Source organism: Nesoenas mayeri (assembly GCF_963082525.1).
Source record: "Nesoenas mayeri genome assembly, chromosome: 10".
In the NCBI taxonomy this organism is placed as follows: Eukaryota; Metazoa; Chordata; class Aves; order Columbiformes; family Columbidae; genus Nesoenas; species Nesoenas mayeri.
Window position 1 is genome coordinate 20,534,677 of NC_137560.1, and position 23,297 is coordinate 20,557,973.

Below are 23,297 nucleotides of genomic sequence, written 5' to 3' on the forward strand. Positions count from 1 at the left end.
TACTTTTTTTCTGTAGCAAAGGTAGAACCAGTTTGAACAGCTGTGTCAGTAAAACACAAGCCAGGTGGCCTCCCTGTGGGAAAGTTTGGATGAAATCTGTAAGATAATGGTTTTATTATTTGAGTTATTGTATTTCTTTTTTATTACTTTAGTCTTAGGGATTCTTAAAGAGGCATTGGCCATTTATTTCTTATCCTCATCCTCTTCCCTCAGAGACTGAGCTGTACTGCAACTCAACACAGATGTTACAGTGATTCAGCCATCAAGGGTGAAAATCGCCCTTTCAGCACAATCCTCCTGAATCTATTTTGAGGACTTAAATGGGATTTAAGGCTGGGTGAGAAGCAATTTCACAGATCTGGCCTTGCTATGGGGAGAATCTCAGGCCGTGGCACCAAACACGTCCCTCGGGATGTGCAAGGACTGCCCAAGACATGCTGGCAGAGGGAGTTTGTTTTCCACGTTGTGTAACTAAGTCACCTGAGATGCTCAGTTTTGTTCTGGTTCCTTGACAAGGTAGCTGGAGCCTCTTCAAGCAGAGTCTAATGACTCACGATTACACAATAGTTTGAAAAGAAACCAGTTGTTTTGTACTCCGATGTGTGAAACATTGGGGATTTGTAAGCTGCTAGCCAAATCCTCAGCTGGGCGGCGCTGAAATCCATACAGCCGGATGGATTTACACCACGGCTGCCCCACTGCTGCCATCTCAAAGCACATCTCTACTCACAAAGGCTCACAAAGAACCTCCCCTGCTGAGGGTTTGAAGTCCTCAACCAGTCTCCCATCCCGCATGGAGCAAATTCAAGCCTTCGAAGCTCTGGAGCTCCTTCTGTCTGTGCTCAGGCCACCGCACCAGGCGCCAAACCCTCAGCCCTCTCCAGCCTCCCAGGGCTCACCCAAATCTCTGCTTCTATTGCTATAAAGGAGCCTGCTGATTTATAGATATGTTTTCCGTAAGTTGCTTATTGATATTTTCTTCCCTGACTTATGTCAGGACAGGAGTTGGACTCGATGGTCCTTGTGGGTCCCTTCCAAGTCAGGGCATTCTGTGATTCTGTGTCCTTGGATTATGAACTCTATGGAGCAAAGTGAGAGCGCTGGAGTGTCTGAAAATCACCAGCCACATGGCAGGTGTTCCAATAAACGATATTCGTAATAAGAACAGCAACAATAATGGTAGCAATAATGAAATAATCTGTTGTTGTTGTTATTCCTTCTCCTGTTCCTACAATATGTGACAAATATGGACTCTACACTGTTCCTGACCTGAAAAAAACCATTTTCAGGTGACACCGTGTGCAAAGAAAACAGTTTTATATTGCTACAGACACATGGATAGCTAATATTGCTGCATATTATTAGGTAGTGATGTCATATTAAATTCTTTTGCTGAACTTTCTAATTTTTAAAGTTACTTTTCAGCTTACAGCATAATGGTAATAGATAGCTAAAAATCTGAAATTAATATCAGTAGGGGTGTTTTTTTGCTCAAGAAAGAAACTATTTAGGAATATCTGTGCAGAAGAAGGACCATCTTCCAGGGGAAAACACAGAAGAATCATCACTGAGTCTAAAGGAGAATTTTATTCTCCTCTAAATCATTCCCTTTTGGTATCTTTTCTTCATATTTAGCAGCTGAATGCAATTCTGTCTATATGTACTAAGCCCGTGTTATTACAATTCCAGCATGATATATGTTTAGTTGGAATCTAACAAGATCATGAATCAGGAAATAGCATTACACTTTATATTATATATTTATTTATTGCGTTAGGATGAAATTTATCCGGGTCCAGAGAACAAAATTAGGCTGTTACAGCCCTTGGTTTCATATAAGTTATTTTCCTCTCAATGCCTATGCCCTGTGGACAGGAATTTATTTCACCAGTATTGAATGAGAATTCTCTCATTCCCCCACTGCCTCCAGGTATGATTTCTGTACCTTTCCTCCTGCTTCCAATTTCGTGCCCATTACTCGAATGCTTGAAAACATGAACTATAATATCAACAATCACAGAGTGAGAAAGTCTGCAGTATGTAGGGAATATCTTGTGTTCCTATTCAGTCCTTTTGTAACGAGAGAAATCCCGCTCAGTAATTTGATGTCTTCAGTAGTATTATCGTACTTTTGATCTTAACCTTTCAGTTGAATTTTAGGCAGAAAGGACTATTTTGCAGACAGATTCTAAGACGCAGATTTGAAATCAGTTCTTCGAAATATGTCACATAAGAAGCAGTGAAAGATGAATTTAATTGAATATTTACTAATAAATGTAAATATGAAAGTGGAAAACAACATCACGCGATATAAGACAGCTCACTGTATTTAATAATATAATAGTAATTATTATTAATAATACTAAAAATATCAGTGAAAAACATTATGACAACTTTAAGTGTCCAAATGTGTTCTGATCACCATATTTTATATATTGCAAGAACTTAAGTCTCCAAGACATGGAATCTCCATGAGATTAGATGCTATTCATGCACAAAATGCAGGAGAGAAGTTAAATGAACTAATGACAAGTTTATCTCGCATAGAAGAGTTATAAAATCATTAAGCAAGTAAAGGATTATTCAGTTAATTGGCTAAGGCCCAGCAAGGATTTCACAACACTATAAGCAGGGTGTTGAAATATTTTAAAAATAAGCAAAACAACAACCCAACAACGAAATGCTCCGTTTCAGAGAAGGACTCTCATTTAAGAAACACTCTCTTATTTCTTAGATAAGGAGCTGGTTATCAGCATGCGTGTATGTTCTTCTTGGAATCAAGGTCCGTGCAAGTCTAATCACATACATCAACATTTCCTCCGTGTTTTGTGGTTTCTCTTCACCCAAGCACCAGGAACATGGGAAAAGTGGAAGTACCAAGCATTTACAGTTATGACGACATATAAATATTATTTATATTTACTTAGTGATCTGAGCTAAGAGAAAGAGCAAAACAGTGTGGTGAGTTAATCAATAGTCACTTCTGTTACTTTTTCTTGTGCACAGAGAAAAATAATCTGTTAAGGACATGGATGGATGGGAATATATCAAAGTAGAAGCACAAGGACGGGCAGCTCACCAACTGCTGATACAGTAGAAAACTGGAAAGCTCTGAAATAAAACATCAACAAAATTGAGGCATAACCTATGTAAACACAATTAAAGATGTACTCTGGACATCCAGTAAAACCCCGGTGTAAGTGTATTGATCATATAGCACCCTTTTAAAAGAGAATGTTTCTAAAGTTCTGCTCTGTGATGTATCTTTTCTTAGGAATTGTCTGGTCATCTAGGAAATATTTCGCCCTACCTGCCAGCACACACACAAGTTTAAAAACAATGTAAATGTAAATACTTGCTGATGCCAAACACCTCATTTGACAAAGAAGAAACGATGCATTTTGTATCAGGATTCCATTATAACCAAGATTAATTTTTGTATTGTCCTTGGCAATCCGTTAACAAAAACACCTCCTGATGAAACACTCGCAGGTTCTGTGTGTTCAAGGAAATGTCTTTCAACGGCTGACTTGGAAATGTTCACACAAACGAGCTGCGCCGTGACCTGCTTTTAATCCCACTGCCAGATACTACAGAGGTAACGTCTTGGGAGATGGCACCAGGCTTTTGGGGAAGGAGATACCCAGTGAGAAGGATCTTATGGAAAACCAGAACTTTTCAACAAAAGAAATCAATGAATATACCCTAAATTCACTTAAGATAAGGGAAACATCTCACCAGCTAATGACAAGCCATCATCACCTGGCAGGAACTTGGGTCAAGTCTCAAGTGGTGCAGCACAGCATGAATCATGTCATAAGGTCGCTTGGCGCAACTGCACAGCCCGATCACAAACACGCCTCAAACTTGTGTATCCAGGTCTGCTGTTTCGCTTAATAAAAGAAATCAGCCTCCATTAAAAAAGCAACCACTTAATATATCTACATTTCTATACATAGATTCAACAGCATTCAAAACCATCTACTCTAAATGCCAAGATTAGTTCCGGGAACAAAATAGGTATGACCAAACCACAAACCTAAGAAGAAATAAAAGGAATAGAAGAAAAGAAGGGCCGGCTGACGCGTGGTAGAGAAATCGTGAGAAAGTATTTGTGAAGATGCCGGGTCGTTATCAGACGGATCTTCCCTTGTATTCAACTTCAGTTACTTTTGAGAACAGCCATGACCAAAAATCTGCTCGTGGCTGTCGCTCTGTGCAAGATTCAGCCCTGGAGAACAAACGAGCAGGAGGATCAGACACTGTTGGAGTCTTGTTAAGTCCTACCACGGCAAAACTTCTTGATGAGAAGTAAATTTCACTGACTTTGAGTAATGTGGCAAACTCTCCTTCCAACAACCAGATGACACTTTCCTGAGTCAAACATAGTTTCTAAGGCTTAAGTCATTAAGCGTGACTGACCTGACCAATCGCGCCACTCGAACGCGGACTCATCACCACTAAGTCATGTCAAAAAAATAACCACATCAACAAAACCAAACGCTTAAAATTTGGAACAGCACAGAGACTGAAAAACTTCAGTTTCTACACAAGTAATTTGTCAAAAGAAAAAGCGCTGAACTCGACAAGGAGATTCTTTTACTGAAAATTACATGCTCGGTTATACAATTACATTGCTGGTGTTCCCCTGCTCCTCTCCTTCCCCCTGAGTTTCTATCTAGGAACTACTTCCAGACCTTGCTGGTTCAGTTACCTCTTTCAGAGCCTTGGTGTCCAGCAACGAAGCCTTATTATTATAAACGCTTCAGCTATAACATTTCTAAGGAAAATGTCTAAGAAAACACCAAGTATCATCATCTCCTGCTGACTCTCACCTAACAATTTTAAATCCTCTACTGTGAGAGAAGGCTCCAAGGTCAAAACACTAATTTTGTTATTTCATTAAAAGCAAAAGAGCGAAATTAGGATAGACGTTTCAAAGGCTGGGAAAGGAAATCAGGAAACAGCAAGATGAGAGAGGATGAAAACCAGCACCAACTGCATGGATGAGTCTGGCAAATCCTGTCAAAGCACATCACAAATTTTGTTTTGGTACAACAGGATGATAAACAGCACACTTGGATTGCACAAGCTTTTTTGGTTTAAGTTTTTTTAACCTTTCTCATTTATCCTTGTCCTTGATTAACAGCCCATTCCTGAGCTTACAGTCATGTAAATTCTCCTCACTCACACGCAGTTACACTTGCGTTCAGATTGCTTTTTGCGCACAGACATCAAGCCCTGAACATTATCTTCTGGCCTTCAAACTTGTCACGTAATATCTAGTATTTAGATATTAGCTGCTATCTGGAAACGAGCAGTTTTGACGTGACCAAGGTATTTTATCACCCTGCAGAAGTACATGCAATAAATCAGCACAGCATGAGAGATGCTCCGTCACTCTCTCTCTCACTCAGCATTGCTTTACAGAATGACACAGTATGAAAGGTAATATCCAGCCTCTGGAACACGTAAATCACATACTAACTAGTACAGAACGTTAAAGACAAAAGTAATTTTCCCTGCCCCCTTAGAGAATTGCAATGAACGCTATAGAAAAGGCTGGATTAAATCTTGCTGAGGCATGTGTGGAGCCCAGTTGCAAACCAGCAGCGATGTAAGATTTGCTGGGAGTTTGAACTGGGCCTTCTGAGAGCTCACCATTAAAAGAAGAATAAATGTTAGCCATAAAAAGTCCAAGAGAATGAACATCTGAGAGCCCAGTCTAAAGGTCTGCAAGGCATCTCACAAATACATAGTAAACACCCTCACTGATGGATTCCCCAGAGAAGAAAAATCCTACATTATCCTCAAAGCACATTTTTTACAAACCACTCATTCTGTCTGCATACAAAGAAGCGAAGCAGAACATTCGACATAGAACTTGTACAATTCAAAGCTTAAAGTGAAGGAAAGCCATCAAGAGCAGAGCTGATCAGCAAAATAATTTCTCCCTTCACATAGCTTCTTTTTACTATTATGATTTGTCCGTGAACCAGCAAATAAGACTTTTAACTATCAGTACTGTTAGATATCATTGATTTGGGTGCACAAAGATAAATTAAACAGTATAGGCTTGAAACATATCAACACTACACGCTGTGGGTTTTGCCACCTGTTCTGTTGGTACGTGCTGATGGTGTTTGCTGTAGATTCATACCCCACTGCCCAAAGCTTTGAAGAATGCAGTAGGTCCTGGCAATTTTTATTGGCTCAAGTCCCTGGTACATGGGCCATATGTGACCAAGAGTAGCTTCTCATGAAGAACAGGGCAAAACGTCAAGCGTGCTCTCCCAAAAAGCCCCTGGGACGCAGGGTTTGTTGGCGCATCTCTACCTTCAAGCAAGCAGGCAGCAAGGGTGCAGCTTGGAGTCACTCAGCTCCAGGCAAAACCGGCACAGGTCTCTTCTAAAGCAGAGCCTAAAAGCAAAATTAAAGAGGATAGAGCCGGTAAACACAAAAAACAAAGAAGACAGGAGAAGCGCGTACCAGAGAATATGCACTGAGAAAATGGGAATTTCATGCTGTTACCAACAGCGTTCACATATAGGGTTCTGGTTCAACAGAAAAGGACATGGGTGAAACACAGCTAGCCTGGGCATGGACTACATCCTGGAGTCCATTGTGTTAAGACCCTATATGCTGGAGCTGAGGTGATATAATATTTCAGAACATGAAAAGAAAACATTCAGTGAGGGGAAAAAAAAATCTGGCATGAAACAGCTGAAGAAAAAGAAGAGGCAACAAGCTCCGCAGCCAAGGAAAGGGTAAAATCTGGGCCTCGCTGAAGTCAGTGGGATGTTTGCCAGAAAGCTGTAGACAGCTTGTTTTATCCAGGATTTTTAATTAGCGATTAAATGATTCAATGGCAAGTTGGCTGTTTTAAGAAGGAAAAAATCATCGAACAGCTCCAGTATGCCTCTCCCTGCCCCTCCTACCCCTTGGGAGGTTCAGATCATACACAGCTTTTTATGGGAGACTTGACAGGTATTTCACTGAACCTTCGTTGAAATCTGCAGTTTCCCAGGCTCTGCGTCCTTCCCCAGTTTGGGGATGAAGATGGGGAACACCTGCTAATGACACCAGAGACAATGCAAAGAGCAAAAGTCCCGTCAGCAGGAAGCACACTGGAAGCCTGGCCTCTCCAGCACAGCCAGCATAGCTGACGGTGGACAATATATAAAAAGAATTAGGATGCTGCGTTCATTTAATTGACATATTTGAACAGATTTTAATTATTCTGGAATGACACACCCATAAATAAATACGGCATCTTGCTGCCTTAAGGCACAAGTCACTTCGTTAAAAGCCCTATGACTCAAATGATCTATTCACGCTACACATTTCTCTCATGCTGCTTGATTTTCCTACTTTCCTCAGTCTCCTCCTGCTCTTCTCTCCCCAAAGTGCACCGGTTTCCATGGAAACAAAACACGTCATTGGAACAGACAGAACTTGGTGACATCCTCACGTGCAGAGTGAAAACGCAACTTAAATAAGCATTTTGCAATGGGAACGCGGGCCGAGGAAGGCGCCGGGCGCCGGTCCCGCGCACGTGTGCGCACATGTGTGTGCATGGGTGTCCCTGCACTATGCACCCAGCACAAGGCTCGGCAGAGTCCGTCCCGTCCTATTCTGCTTTAATATAACTGAAAATCGCTTTGACAGCTGAATGGCCGCTTTGTTGATCGCTCCTTAGCTGACTCTGCTGCATTATGGAGCTTTGTGAAGAGATCGCTTTGCCGAGGGCTGAGCATATATGGTCTGAGCATGAACAATTCGGCACGATGAACTGCATTCATTTTATATGACGTACAGGCTACAATTTTGCTGCCTTTAATGTGTTTGTTTTCCCTATGAGTTCCATCTTCTGATCTTAAGTGGTTTTTAATTTTTGGGGGCATCTTTAGGATTATCTTCTTTACTGTTTCCTGGACACATCCAGAGAATTTTCAGTGCGTCAGGTCCCAGTATGTTGTATCTTGCCTTAATGCTGTACCGAACCAAGTCTTTGGTTGTTATCCAGTTAGCTAATTATCCACCTGCAAATAGCCTATTCCTGCCTAAAATTGCTACAGTTTTGTTAGTATTTGAATTTGTGTTTCAATACTGTGGTGCCCCAGCAAAGGCTTAGAAATCAGGCCTCACTATAAGGAACACCAAATGCAACATATACACCTTTTTACCCCGTTCCTCCACCCCTAGTCCTAAAAGCAGCTGCACATGAGCCAGTCCCTTGTCTTTACAAAGTCTTATGAAAAATATTAAAGCAAAACCAGCCTGGGCAGCATTACTGGCAGTACCAGGGCCTTGTGCCACGCACTGAAGCAGCTTTGCAGGCTCTGCTGGCTGTTGCCATTACTGGTGCTTGAGTTGCCTGTACTGGTTGTCTCTTACCACCATCGCAGTTTCTACTTCTAGCCATGGCTTGTTTAGAAATGACATTATTTCAGATTCACTTTGTGCCCTGCCTGGAGGTGCAATGCAGACTCAGGGCATTTTTCTATGGTTTCTCCTATCTCCTTTCCACAATTTTTTAAACAAATGCTATTAATACCAATAGGTAGATGATAGAATCCAGTATAAAGATGACTAGGAACATCAGCTGCCCCAACGGCAACATTCCTGTTGGCTTTGTAGTAGGTATTACACTGATCTTTTGCAAGCTGAAGACTAAGAGCTTTACTTGGAGACATCACTGGAGGCTTTTCTTGTGCAGGACGCAGAGCTGGGCCTTGAAGCATCTTGCATTTCAACAATTTTTGATTGGCCCGTGACATGGCAGAGCTCCAATTGACGCTACGCCCCGCATTGTGCACTCAGTGGTATTTTACCACTTCTGAAAACACCCGTCTTCTCGAAAAATGGAGGGCAAGTTTTTCAGACAGGCAAATCCCTCCTTATCTCTTAGTCATCATAACCATGATGCCCTTCGGATGATCTGAAGAGCTTTGTACATATTTACCTTTTTTTTAAAAAAAAAAGAACAAGACTTAGAGAAGTCACTGTTTGAAAACAGAAGCTGCAGAAAGATTCCTCACAACCTTATTTGCTCCCACTCATACTCCTAATGTGCACATATTTCACAAGAGTTGGCACACTATGTGCTGATTTGTTGAATATATATGTATTTTAAATTCACCGTCTGTGCGGAAGTTCTTTGTACTAGAAACTAGTGTCTTGACTAATGAATTCCCTATCTTCCATCCCTTTGGCAAATGATGGATTGTTGTCCATCACTGACCATGCAATATTCAGGTAAATGATGAAAGGCTGCACAGGTGATTTAGAAACAATTCTTCTTCTCGTGCTGGGAATTTTCCGATTTAGCAAGAAGTCACGAGATCTTCAGCGAGTCAGTAAATTTCCACAGACGGTTGCTGTTCTTCACCCCCTCTTGTGGCAAACGCAGCTGAACCACCAAACGTGTCTGAATCGGTCTGCAACCTGCTCTGCCATGGGAGCTCTTGGAAATTCCCAGGTCAACAGACCTGGGTTACACTTGGTGCCAGTAAAGGCAGCGGTGATTTGCACCGTCACCCATTGTGCGTGTTGGTGGGAGAATGTTGAAGTCGAACGGGATGAAATACACCAAAAGCATGAGAGAAAAGGATAGGCATAGTTTGCAGTAGAGATGTAAATTACTTCTGAGATTGGAAAGGCTGAAATACAGAGAGAAAAGGAGAAGTAGAGAGAGGAAGGAAAGTGTGTCGTCGACTTGCAGCATGATCTTTCTGGAGTAAATAATACAGCTTTACATATGTTAACCATGCCACATAGATCCTTCAAAGAGAGCTCCGTATTGTTAGTATCCTAGATGGTAGATTTCCATGCTCATATATCTTCTCATTTCAGTGCTGCTGGCACCTAGAAATCCGCATTTAATTCTCCAAAAACATCTAAAATCTTTGCCTCCAACTCTAGTCTTAGTTGTTCCCTGCCAGTGTATGAGCCTGACTATCCTTCTATAAGGTAATAGTTAATAACAAGCTAAACATGTCCCACCTAGAGAAGCATCCACGGGTCATTGAGTACCAGTCTGTAAACACATAAGAAAAACTGAGGACTTACTAAAGGCCACTTTTCCAGAAAGCACTTTTAATTTTGGGCCCTGACGATGGGTCAGTGCATAACTCCTTTTTAACCAAAGGCACGTAACTCAGATCAGGTTGTTCTATTTGAAGAAACACAAATGTTTTGAGAAGAATTTCAGTCAAGAAATGACAAATAAAATTCAGAGGAACGTGCTGCAATTTAAGGAGACAAGTAACAACACAGAAGAATCAGGCAAACCAGTGAAATGATAAATCTGCTCCCTTTGGTTTATGGCCTTATTGTGTTTTCTCTTTGGACCCATGCCAGAAAATATGGTAAAAGGAAGTGTCCAGGTCCATCCCCACTGGCTCACCAAGGCTCAGAGGGTTGACTTGCATCAAGCTCCTCATGGGCACGAGAACACATTTACCCAGCAAGAAGATTTTATACTTTCGCATTTCCAGAAAGATAACTAAAAATGCAAGGCCTGATGCTATTAGCAGATCGATACATTCCTTGTTCGGAATGCTATCAACCTTTCATACTTGTTGGAAAAGTGGGCATGGTGAGAGCAGAACCACAGGCCCAGCTCTCAGTGCCCGTACGCTGATGAAAGCAACAGTGCTGGGCATAAGAATATAAATAGTATTTAGCAGGTTAGACCACTGTGGATCAAAGCATTTAAGACTGCATCTGCAGAGCCAAATAACTCAAGGAAGTCTGAGGCTGCTGCAAACGGATCTTTAATGTCGATGACAAATTTTTCATAAGGACTGGCAAACTTCCTGTGGATCTCAGCCAAACAGTTTCTAAAAGAAACTTTGGAAATCCCAAACCAGAAAGAGTCACCTCAAAGCAGCTCTGATGTGGTTTCCTTTGATGAGAAGGGGTAGGGATAGGTGCAAGAATTTCCTCATTCTCTTGTCTCAGAGACGTGCGGTGTGATTTTGCAGAACTGCAAGAGTCTGGCTCAGTCATCCATGGGGCATTTCAAGTTCTTCTTCAGCAGCGCTAAAGTCTACCAGAAAAAGGAATCCCTGTCAGCCGCTGCTGTATCCTGAGTGCTACAAGGTTCTATAATCGGGAATTGCCTTTGGACACTTAAAAAAATGCACTATATCATTCTGGAATGGTGCTAATCTCTCTGTCGTAGAGGTCAAAGCAAGCTTTCTATTATAAGCTCCACGAAACACACCTACTTCCCAGCCACTCACTTGCAGGGAACAAAATCCAGCTGGCCAAAGTGGTCTGTGTGTAACAGGACACCAGAGCAGGCGCTTGAGGGGATGTGGACAACGCATTTTGGGACTCTGAGACCTCTGAGCTGGAGGATGGGCCCTCGGTGAGGCAATACCAGCTCAGTGCCGCAGTCAAGGAAGCAGAAGAGACAGGTTTCTCTTTGCTTCCTTGTAAAGGACAATGGTCTTATTCACGGACAATACCAGCTGGAAAGGCCACTGCCTCATCTCCCATCCAAGGTCCAGCAGGGCCTCACCACGGTGCTCCCCATCATGATCCATTATTCCCAGCACCTTTGCAACAGTCCTTTTTCATCCATCTCTATAGCACTCACAGCAGCAAGAGCCCAAGTAAGACTGGGCCTTGTGACAATGACTGACAACATCCCAACCTTGGAGTCATGTTGGCTGGAACAATGAGTGACATGATACTGACACCCAGGGCAGGTAAACTGGGGGTTAGCTGAGGACCCTCAACTTCTATTTCTTTAACACATTTTCTGTATATTTTCCTAGGGGTCCAGAATGCACATTGGCTTTACTGATAAGTTTATCAGTAGCAGAGTGAAACATCCATTTCATTTGTAGTGTTTACACTTAGCCTGTTTCTCCAGTTGATAAGTTGGGACTGAGTGAACAGGGTGACCCTGTATTTTCTTCCTTCCCCCATGAACATTGCTCTGAGCAGTGTGTGCAACACCTCAGAGTACGGGGGAGAGATGCTGAATCAGGAACCATTGCTCCTCCAACCCTATCCTGGAGGTTTTCACTCCCACACTGGAGGTTCTCCACCCTTTTACATCATCCCAGCCCCAACTCAACCCCTAGAGATGAGGAAAGGCTGTGGCACAGTATGTGGATGCCGATTACATCTCCAAACAGGAGGAACACACAATCGGTGGGATCCGCCTGCTTTTTAGCCCCTTTGTGCTCAGGGGCAGAAATACAAATAAGCCTCAATGTCTTTTTTCCTGCTTATGTGAACTGAGATCCGCTTTTCAATAGCAGGCCCTGGCGAGAGATAAGTATTCTCTTTTCTTGGCATTTATTTTGGGGGAGGAAAAGCCTTTCACTGGCTCCCATGATGCTCCCCTCCCAGCACTCAGGAGGTGCAATGGGGTGCAGGTAGAGCCAGGATTCAGGGATGCTCCTACAAGCTAGTATTGCCATGCCAGCCCCTCGGAGCCCCTGCACAGGCAGCCCAGGGCACAGCAGGCTGCTACAGGGGCTGTGCTTCTGCACAGATTAGTCCCAGGATGCTCAAATGGAGCATCTGGTTGAAGCTTCATGCTGTGATCGTAGGGCAGGTGATGGTGTCCATGTGCGTTCTCAGCTGCTCGTCTCCCCCCATCTGACCCATTTGCCTCAGAGAGAACAGGACCATAAACTTCATGAGGGAGTTTTCCTCCTAAATGAATTACATAACGCAACCGTTGCTAATAGCTCGTGTTGTTTCAGAAGGACCACAGAGAAAGAAGTGGGCAGGAATGGCAAGAATCCTCCCGACAAGCCCAGGCACCCCTGGCAGCCACCTCACCCACCCTTCACCCATTCGGCATGTAACGTCATGCGCTGTGTGAGATGCCAACCCCAAGCCCATCCACAGCAAAACACACGGGATGCAAACAATCACCTTTCCCTTGCTTACACTCACCAGAAGGCAAATTTTAAACTGTTCTTTCTGAAAAGCGCTAAGTGACAAATCCAGCGCTGTGCAAAGCCAAGAGAGGTGGCTGGCCCTGCGGACAGCTCTCATGATGGAAAGCCAAGTTTGAACTTTATTGTCTTATTTCACTTGGAGAATTTCCTGGGTGTTTTCTGGGTTACTTCCTTATTGCTCTCTCGGTAAACTAGGTCAAAATGCCTGCCTTGTCCAAACCTCCATTTGTCAATATATAAAATGAAGGCAACAGGACAAGTTGTCCCCTGCTCTTTCCTCCATAGAGTTCAACCTTATGAAGAGGCCTTACAATGCCCCTCTCTTTCATTAGAGCCAGGAAGGTCTTTGGAATCCCCGAAGCTGAGAAGTGCCACATGGTGCTATAGGCAGCTCAAGAGGAGCACACATGGAAACACAGGCAACCAGCAGACTCATTAAAAAAGATGTGCTCGGGGTTGTATAGCTTTTTGTCCCTAAGAGCAAAGAAAAAGGTGCATAATCTATAATTGGTTTTCCTTGATCTGCCTGCCAGCTAAAGTAGGAATACCTTCACAGGTCACAAAACCTGAAATCTCAAAAAGCACCACAGGAACAATGAGATTCCACCGCTCACTTCACCTGTGCTGAGCATTTAAAACCACTGTAATGTTTGGGGGTCCACCAGAATACATATGGGGATCTGATAAGGAGAAAGCTACTGTGCGTAGACAATATAGGGGTTGGAAAGTATCTTTGAACTGATACACGGGGCTATCAGGTTTCCCTTAGCAGAAAGGGGTAGGCTACAGCACCACGGATGGGAAATACAAAGCTTTTTGGAAGAAGGTAGGCATTTTTTGAATAAGATGTCTACCAGTAATGTTTTACAGCACTGTTAACACGTAGGGTAAAATATACCAAGAGCCTTGAGGCTGTTCTTCAGAGAGTCTCCGTATTTCAGCATCTGCATTAAATACAGTGATAAACCTGGACCAATTTCAGCGTACATTCCACTGCACCAGCACTCTCCTACTATATAGCTTACCATCCTTTCTCATAGAAGAAGATCCATCAATATGGACAGATTTTTTTTTTTACCTGAGTGACTCCTTGAGCGTTTCAGAACTTGTAGGTAACATTGTCACCAGGTCTTTAAAAATACACCCACAGTCTTTTCAGGGGCTGGGATAACCAATGTAAGAACTGTAACTTAGCAAGACCTCTATAGGGTGGCAGAGGAGCAAGGCTGTTGTCACAGCAGTGTTGCAGTGACTGTTGTTTCCTACAGCATCCTTTGCTGCCTTCCACTCCGCAATCCCCCTTGTCTGGCTCTGCTTGCTCAGTTGTCCCACCAATGAGCAATACATTTGCTGCTCCTACATGGGCTGTCTCCATTTTATGGGATCTTCACAGGTCATTACTATGACTTACATAGCCAGGTTTGATCCACAGGTTCAATAGCGCAAGTCCTTTGAATCGCATTCCTCAAAGTCCACTTTTCCTCCCATCATTGGATCAGTACAGAACCCAAGCCAATGGAAAAACCCCATACAACATGTATGCCTGTGGGTGACATTCACATAACGGCTAAGTTCCAAAAAGGTTTGGTAAGAGACCTCACCACCTACTATATGAATTGCTCGTGTATGATCTAGTTTGAAGGATTTTTGGTATCTCAGGGTCAAAGTCAGGGCTGGGCATTTGGGGCAACAAAGGTACTTGCAGACATTAGAAACATCCTTCACTGCCTGCTGAGAAAAAACACCTACCAGCTAATTTCTGATAGTTCAAAAGCTTCTTTGCTATGGTAGAATAAAAGAAAGGGTCAGGGTGATGGCTGTAGTCATCCCTGATGCACGTGTACCTTATGCTGCACGGCACAGAGCCTATAGATCCATACATCCAGGAGCACCTCTGCACATATGGTCCCCAGAGGGGTTGTGCAGACTGCTCATGTGAACTGCTGCATTAAATTACATTGAGCCTGAGCAATCAGTTGCTCATCAATCGACCTCTGGCTCTGATTCTTAATAACTAGAAGCATCTGACATAAGGCAAACCCTTAGAGAAGGCACAGGGAAAGAAATAAGTGCACTAATTAAGCTATGCAAAGTGCCTTGGAGAAGAGTGCTCCACTTGAAGGGTATCCTGACATTTCTGACCCGTTACAAGTAGTGGCAGAAGAATTTCAGGAATTTAATTTTAAGTGTTTAATTGAGACACAGAGAAAAAAATATCAGTAGAATTTGAAATTTGTTTCTTCCTTACAGGTAAACTGTATGGGCTTGGGAGACTTAGCAAATATCCTTAGCCACTAATATGACTTCATTCTGATTGTACTGGAGGTAATTCATCCCCAAACATGATAGAAAACAGTGTTGGCCTGGCATATTTATGATGAATTCTTTGCTCACAGTGCAAATGCAAATGCAATAGTCCTGCTTAGCACTTAAATACCATTTTTCTAATTTATTTCCATCATTTGAACCGAAGGACACAGAGGAATGTTTTGAATTTTACACTTTTTTTCTGAGAGTGAACCTGTAAAAACGCAGCCCAACGCACCAAGCATCTTTCATGGCCAAAAAACCTGACTTCTACAGTATCCTCATAGGAAACATATATTGGTTTATCCATTTTACAAGCATGGTTAAACTGAGGATTGAAAACAAGGTCAAAATGCTTGTTGGGTGCAGAGCTAGGGAGAGAAATGGTGATTCAGATTCCCAGTTGTCTGCTGTACCAGGTTGATATTATTCCTTTCCCTGCCTACATTTAGGAACAGATTATCTGAGTGTCCCATTCAAATAAAAGGTGCATGAATGGGAGACAACTCTTTTTCCTAGGATGGTTTGGAGCCCCCAAGAAGAATTTCTAGTTGTTCTTCAAATAAAAATGTGTGAATTATTCTCTAATTCGGGTAATAATTTCACTAGCAGACAGAAGTTAAGTCTCTTGTATTGTAAGACAGCTCTCCTTTTTAATTCACCCTATTTGCTACCTGGAATCTGTGTCTTCACCCAGATTCACCACGTCACTTAAGAGTGTCAGAGAACCCCTTTGTACAGCTATAAACCCAGAGCACAGCCCAGGCTCCGAACAGGTGAGAATTTGGAGTTTAATTCATACACATCACAGGTGTCAAACTGGGAGAGCTTTTCTGTACTTCTCCACGTTGCCAAAGATTAAATGAATTGTTTGCGATTAATACAGGAGGGTCACAGCTAATAGAAGTCCTTTCCATGCAGGTGTGTTTATTCAGTCTGGAGGAAGATGCAAATACTTGGATCAAGTCTCTCTAGACACATTTCTTGGATTTTTCCCATTGGTAGGAACACAGAGAACTGGATATGCAATGTCCTAACACTCTGGTTTGTGCCTCCATCTGTATTTATTTCATATACCAGAGCAACAGCTCGCTGCTACTACCATGAGCTGAAAGAATTACAGTGGAAGTGACTACGTACCTGAGAAGAATCAGAACAAAGCTTACAGTTACAGCATTTTCTCCCTCTGACCTCCCACGCAGGGCTGTATCCTGCATAGGGAGAAATCCACGTCCCATTGAATGGGAGAGAGTTGACTGGAAAAGGCAGCAGCATCCCTTTGATGGCAGAGCTGAGGAAGAACACCATCTAACTCCTCCATTGCCAAGTGTCCACTGGGCCACACACAAAACAAGCCTTCAGTTTGGTTACGCTTGAGACTAGTTTTTTAAATACTTATCTGGGTGTCCTATTCTTTCTCCAGTTCTGGATGCTGTGCCCTCGTGCCCACAGCCCAATTTGGGGAAATCTCTGTGCTCTGACTCCACTACTCCACGTTTCCCAATGGTCTCATGTGCTGCCTAAGCTGCCTTGCAGGGCAATTAGCTATTTGCGGGTTTAATATGATAAGGAACAAGAAAGAATATATTTCTGTTGTTTTATTTACACGAAGAGCAATGTAACTGTCTCTCCTCATCTCAGTCTTGTGCTATTTATAAAGTCCATGTGAGGAATACACAGATTTACATTATGTGTGGAACCTGTCAGTGTAGTCTCTAGCTGGAATACTTTCCACACCGTGTATCTCCATATAACCCATCTTTCTGGGGCATATGACCCAGAAATGTGTCATCGGGACACATGTAGTCACTGGACCAATGAAAGGAATTAAAGGGAAACAGAAGCAACAATGCTGCTGCTTCCAAATGCCGCTCAGCTCATTGCTACTGCTCTCTGAAAAGGTGAATGAGACATGACGGAGGTGTCATCATCCCAACCCGGCCCTGGTTTTACCTTTTGTACAGCAGGCTTTTTCTATAAGGTAATGTTTTTCCAGAGATTAAAAATAAAAAAGAACTAAAAATCCACAGCTGTCAGTTCTAAAAAGCAAATAATCACTCCCCCGCAGTGGCTGAAAGGCAAACTTGTACCTAAACACTTGTAACTAGCATTGCTGACATTCTTCATTGTCCAATCAAAATGTTAAAAACAAAAATAAACAGATCCCACAAAATGAAAATACACTGGATTTTAACATTCTTTCACAATTCGTAACCAAAGCTGCGGTCAGCAACATGGAGCGAGAAAGACGTTTGGTTATAAGTCATGACTTTAATCAGACAGTCGCAGTAGTGTCTTGTGGAAACCTTCCAAATTAAATGGATGTCCAAATTAGAGACATTCATGCTAAAGATGAAACATCACAAACAGGCTCTTTTGTCTAGAATAAATAGAACCAAAACAGTCAAATGCTCAGGAAGATAACTGATACAACATTGTTCCCTTGGGCATCTTTGTTAGTGCTTAACCCAGTGTGTTTTAAATGCCTTAAAACAATGAAACTAGTGGACAAACTATTCTAGTCCTCTGGGCATGAACTGTCCCTCCTAATCTCTGCTCACCAGGTCTCCCCACAGCCACATCCTTCGAACAACCCAGTTCTTCCTCCCAGCCTCGAGCTGCTGACGCATTCGATTTAATCAGGACATTCATCTACTGAATCAGAGCAACCCTTGCTCTCACTGCCGTGACCTCTGTCGTGCCTATTCCCAATCGGTTTTAATTACTTCCATTCATTATGCCAAATCTACACCTTGACTGTCAGCACTTTGGGGCAAAGCTCCCATCATATGTGGCACAAAGGTTCCCGCATCTCACAGTCTCTGCACACCTTGCACAAGCATCTTAACTGCCCAAAAGGATGAAGGAAAGAAAGGACCAGAATCCTCAGGCCCGATTAGGTTTGAAATCGATGGCAAAACTCCCCCTGGCATCAACAGTGCTTGATCAGGTAGGAAGGGATTGATTCTGAATGTGAAATGAATTCTATAAAATTAAGGCATCTGCCAAATGCTCACTCCATAATAAAGCAATAATCTCCCTGAAATGGAGCCTGTCTCATTATCAGCTTGATGGCTGCTGTGAATGATCTTATCTAATACTGGTTAACTGAAAAAAAAAGTGATATATTTTCCTTTCTGGCCCCAGGAAGTAAGAAAGGCTCCATCTGCCTGTCAGTCCCTCCAGGGTCAATCTCCCCATTCACTTGCCATCCTATGAGTAAAAGATTTACTGCATAGGGTACAGAAATTGTTCAGGATTGTCAGAGAGAAGCATTTCAGACGCTTTCCTCCAAAGGAGTTTTCCCTGGAGCTGCAGAGCCTCTGGATGGAGAGAGGGAGGACACATCTTGGAGTCACCAGCCCTGCAGGGGTTGAACAGACACGGAGATGAGGTTCTCAGGGACGTGGGTTAGTGCTGGGGTGGGTTAATGGTTGAACTCAATGATCTCAAGGGTCTCTTCCAACCAAAATGACTCTATGACTCTACTGATAAGTGCCTCTTGAAGGCTCTGCATCTCCTCTATGGTGAGGGATTTCATCTGGCAGATTTAGGTCCTAAAGGCAACAAACCAACAACTCTGAAGCTCCTTCAGCAACAGTCATTAGAAAGGTACCTGCCAGGAAAGACTCACAGCATTAAGGACTGTTGAGATGTAGGGGTCACCAGAGTGTATTTTATCTTTCTCTCTCTGTTTTCTACACCAAGAATAAAGGAGATGGAAGATAAAAAGTGAGATTATGTCATAGCAAAGGGATGTATCTACTTATAGGAAGATAAGCCTTTTCCACTCACATCAAGTGATCTTCAAAAGATGACTATGAGCTGCATTGCCATGCACTCTACACAGTTTTATACAGTCTCTTCACTTCCTTGTCAATATTACTCTTGTATTCTATGTACACAATTATATTACATATTACATGCTATAGCTGAGCTGATCTTAAGATGCCCTCCAAGCCCAGTTACTAATTAAAATATGGAAGAATATCAACGTAAGTGGCAAAACTTTTGATTACGTCAGACTGACAACCACTACATTAACAAAGAAAACAGTGAAATCATGTCTTGGACATAGTGTTTGATTACCTATGGATGGATCACCTGGGCCATGCATTGACCCACTCTGCATGGCAGCCAGGACACAGACCCACACCCGCTGGCAGTGTCCTGGTGCCTCAGGCTATCCCTGTGCTCTAACGAGATGCATGTATCACATTTTAAGAGATGAATGCACTGAATAGTCACTGTCTGACTGGCACATGTTTTGTATTAGCTATGGGTAACCCCCCCTCCCTGCCCTTATTCATTATCTGGATAACTGGCTGCAGACCTTCTCTGAAGGAGTAGCTTTAGTAGGCATCACTGGGGTGTAGTATGAAAGCAGGGACTCAATCATACTAATATCTTAATTAAAAGAACTGAAAAGCTACATAACACAAGGTTTCTACCTTCCAGACCCCTGTATTTCAGATCTCATTCTGTATCCAGCAGTCAACTCTGGCACTTCTACACAGGCCCGGCTCCCTCCTCCATAGAGTTCACCAGGAAATCTGCACTTCAAACATGGATTTTGGTGGAGTTTGATGATGCAGAAACGTATCAAAGCAGCAGCCTGCAGAACAGCAGGTATGGGAACAGTGACCTCCAGTTCTCTTTGCAAACGTCCTGTTGCACAGGTGCTCTGTTTGTATTTCCGTGGATAAGTGACAGAGGGGCTCCAGGGTGCAAAGGCACTTTTTGGGCTCTACAGCAGCAGGAAACTCCATGCTCAGTGGGGTGGAGCTGCGAGAATCATGCTAAAATAACTGTCTGGTCGCTACCCAGACCACAAGGATTTCAAAACATATGGTACCCATGGGCTGCATTAACCCACTTGCAACACATTGCTTTCTCCCTGTGCCATCTACCCCCTTCCAAAAATCCCACAATTACTTTTATTGCAACTTAGCTCTCTTCTCTGACGGGAGAACACACCCCACTTTTGGACTATATCTGATATAATGGTTCTCTTCACAGTTTCCTGAGATCACACACACCTCAGGACGCAGGATCTCACTCAGATACCAGGGAAGAGGTCCAAAGAGGCACCCAGAAACATGTCAGCCCTGAGGAATTAACCTGTTACATTGGAGCTGAACATAGACCTCAAGATTAACCACAGCAGGATATTTTTACATTATTTATCCCAAACCAAACATATATCACATTATTTCACGATCTCTCTTCTTAGCTATACTCTCCTCTATTGGAAATGGAAGAATGAAGGTTTGCAGTAATTAGAGAACAACAGGAGGTGAAGAGTTGGTAGAAACGCTAACAGTAGACCCATTCTTCCCTAGATTTCTACTTTTCTGATTCTGACAAAGTAGTTCCATCTGTTACGCTGTTATCTACTGCAGATTTGCTTATTTACTTAGCTATTAACAGCCAGGTGCACAGGGGGTTGTACTTTCATTTCTACTGCACACATTCGCTGTGAGCTTCCAAAGCAAAGTCCCCCCTGTATCAGCCGCCACACATTCAGGTCAGGACCGTGACTTTGACTTCTCCGAAGTATCTGGCGATATAAATTCTTGGAACAAAGCGGGAAGGGGCCTTATGCCATACATATGGGAGCGTGGCTATGCAGAGATAATATATGTCAGCTTCGGGACGCTTGTAACGGGAAGGTTTTTTTCATTGCTTTCCTATCTAAATGCCTAAATATGGGGTGTTGGTGGAAATCATGTGATTTCCTGAAGTTCAGCTTATCCTGCTTGTAAACATGTGTAAGAATTTCGCTTTCTGATCACTGGGAACTAGAAAGGAAAAGGTTCGCCCTACGAAAATTTACGTTCCTGAAAACAGTTCTCTTAACTTATGCTAATCTTCTAAAACTTCAATATTCAGCCATAAGCTTCTTTACAAGCTCGGACGCACTGCCACAAAGGTATGAAATTTCGTAAGTTATTTGTTACGACATTGTCATCAACAGTAAAAAAAATACCTAAATGAAATTATAATCATTAACTGCACTCGGCTGCATTTTCTCTAAGAATTTCCGCATGCTCGGAGCGTGGAAGAACTGACTCATTCCTTATGAGGAGAACACAGTGTAAATCCTGCTAATTATTTCTGCTGAGTGTGGTATCTACAATTCATTTATTATGTGAGAGTTACAGGGCTCTGGTACTTTTGCAGTAATATTGCATTAATATTGTAGCTGGCTACGCTACAGACACCCTGCAAGATGTTGAGAAATCCCATTTTGGATTGGGTGGAGAGACTTTAAATATACTTTTGTTCCACGTATCTTAGTATTTCTCATCTGAAATAACTCTCCTGTTAAATGAAACCATTTCAGCAACTCCAGCAGGACAAAACAGAAAACCTCAGCAGCAGCTCCAATTCACAAACAGGTATTAGGCAGCATCAAGAAATATTGTGCATTGTTAAATGATTCTTTGAAGGAATGCAGGACTGGAAGCGGCTCCCCTGCCATTTATCAATCTCCTATTATTAAAGGCCATGTTTAGCACAACTCTCAGAACTAGCTAACGGGTTGTTAATTAGCAATCGCTATTCTATAAAATTAAAAACAAGGGAATAACAACACATGATACATGTTAGACCACACCCAGAGAATTTCAACACACAGGGAAGAGGAAAGGAAGATAAGGAAAGCAACAAGTGAGATGAGGCAAATTAAATGAAGCTTGAAAGAGCTTGTCAAGGCCTTACCCCGCTATAGAGCAGTTGTTGGAGTTCGCTGAGCTGCTCCACCTTTCTGATAAACTAAAATGAATCCCGCTTAATTTCAGCGCCATTCGTACCCAGACTTACGTGTGTGTCTGGCTGTCTCTAGGATATACATTAGGAAACGAGTGGAAAGCACCTGATAGCATCAGTCAGATAAGATGGCTGACGTTTGCCTCCCCAGCCCAAAATGAAAAAACTACAAACTAATATTTTGGGCTGAGATGACTCAGAAATCAGTACCAACCTGCCAACTTGGAAGGCCCTAGGATGTTTTGCTTCAAATTGTATCTTGGTAACCAATTTGTGTGTCTCATTCGCATATACACAAATCCATACATAATGACATTAAAAGTCACAGTTCCTTAGGAGAAGCCCTGTTAATGCTGAAATACCAAAAAAGAAAACAAGTCTGCTGTCTGCAAACAGCTTATAATTCAAAGGCACTTAGGTGAATTGATCTATTTCTCCAGCTCGGCTCTGCAGCAGCCGGTAGCAAGAAGAGTCCTCCCCCCCAATTTTTCCCCCTTCATGTTTTTATCTGACATTTTTATCATGTCTGCATTTCAACTGGGAGCATTACATTTTGGGTGAAGCACTCATTCTGAGGACTTACAGACTTGATAGGCTGAATATTTGTGTGTGTGTCCAGGAAAAGTTCCCTTTGATATCTAGGAGCTCCATTAAGAGGACAGGAACGAGCCCTTACATTATGTATCAGCAACTGACCTGTGAACCTGGTAACAGTTTGTTTTAAGGGTGCCATCGCAGCGATGAGCTCTATAATCAGCAGTAACAGGAAGAATTAAGAATAGGAATAGACTGCACATTAGAATAAAAAATGCTTGCCAGTCCTTTAGAAAAATTTCCCTGCAAAGAAAATGCCATATACCTTGAGGTTTTTACAGATGGTATCAAGGAAAAACAAACCAACCCAACACACAGAAAACCCTAAACCAACAATGAAAAAAAGCCCCAACCAAACAAAAATCTACTAACAGAAGTACATTGGAGATTAATGCACCCAAAGAGATGCACGGGGTCAGCTATAGGACTAGATAATTTCTGTACTAAAGCCACCAGTCACTTTAGTCATGACACAAACTGGCCATGAATATCCTGTAGCATGTCCCTAGAGCCTTTCTTTACCTTGCACCGTCACCAGTCACATATGAAAACTACGACAATCTCAAGCATCACAATGAGATCTGTACTTTTTTCCCCACAGGTTATTTTGCAGACTGGAAAAAGGTATTTCAGTCTGCCTGAAATTATATATTCTGAGCTCAACATTAAACAGAAATAATCTCTTTCTTGAGA

At 42.5% G+C, this 23,297-nt stretch overlaps 1 protein-coding gene across 8 annotated transcripts in view; it reads right to left on the minus strand.

Annotated features, from left to right (window-relative positions):
• Positions 1-22,082, minus strand: part of SLC6A6 (solute carrier family 6 member 6) — a 116,131-nt gene extending 94,049 nt beyond the window's left edge. For 6 of the 8 annotated variants that reach the window (XM_080350270.1, XM_080350280.1, XM_080350283.1 and 3 more), the window contains exon 1: positions 21,963-22,082. The gene's annotated coding sequence lies outside the window, so the exon portion shown is untranslated. The remainder of the gene's footprint in view (positions 1-21,962) is intronic. The other 2 variants (XM_080350269.1, XM_080350281.1) reach the window with 2 other exon arrangements.
• Positions 22,083-23,297: the final 1,215 nt, after the last annotated feature.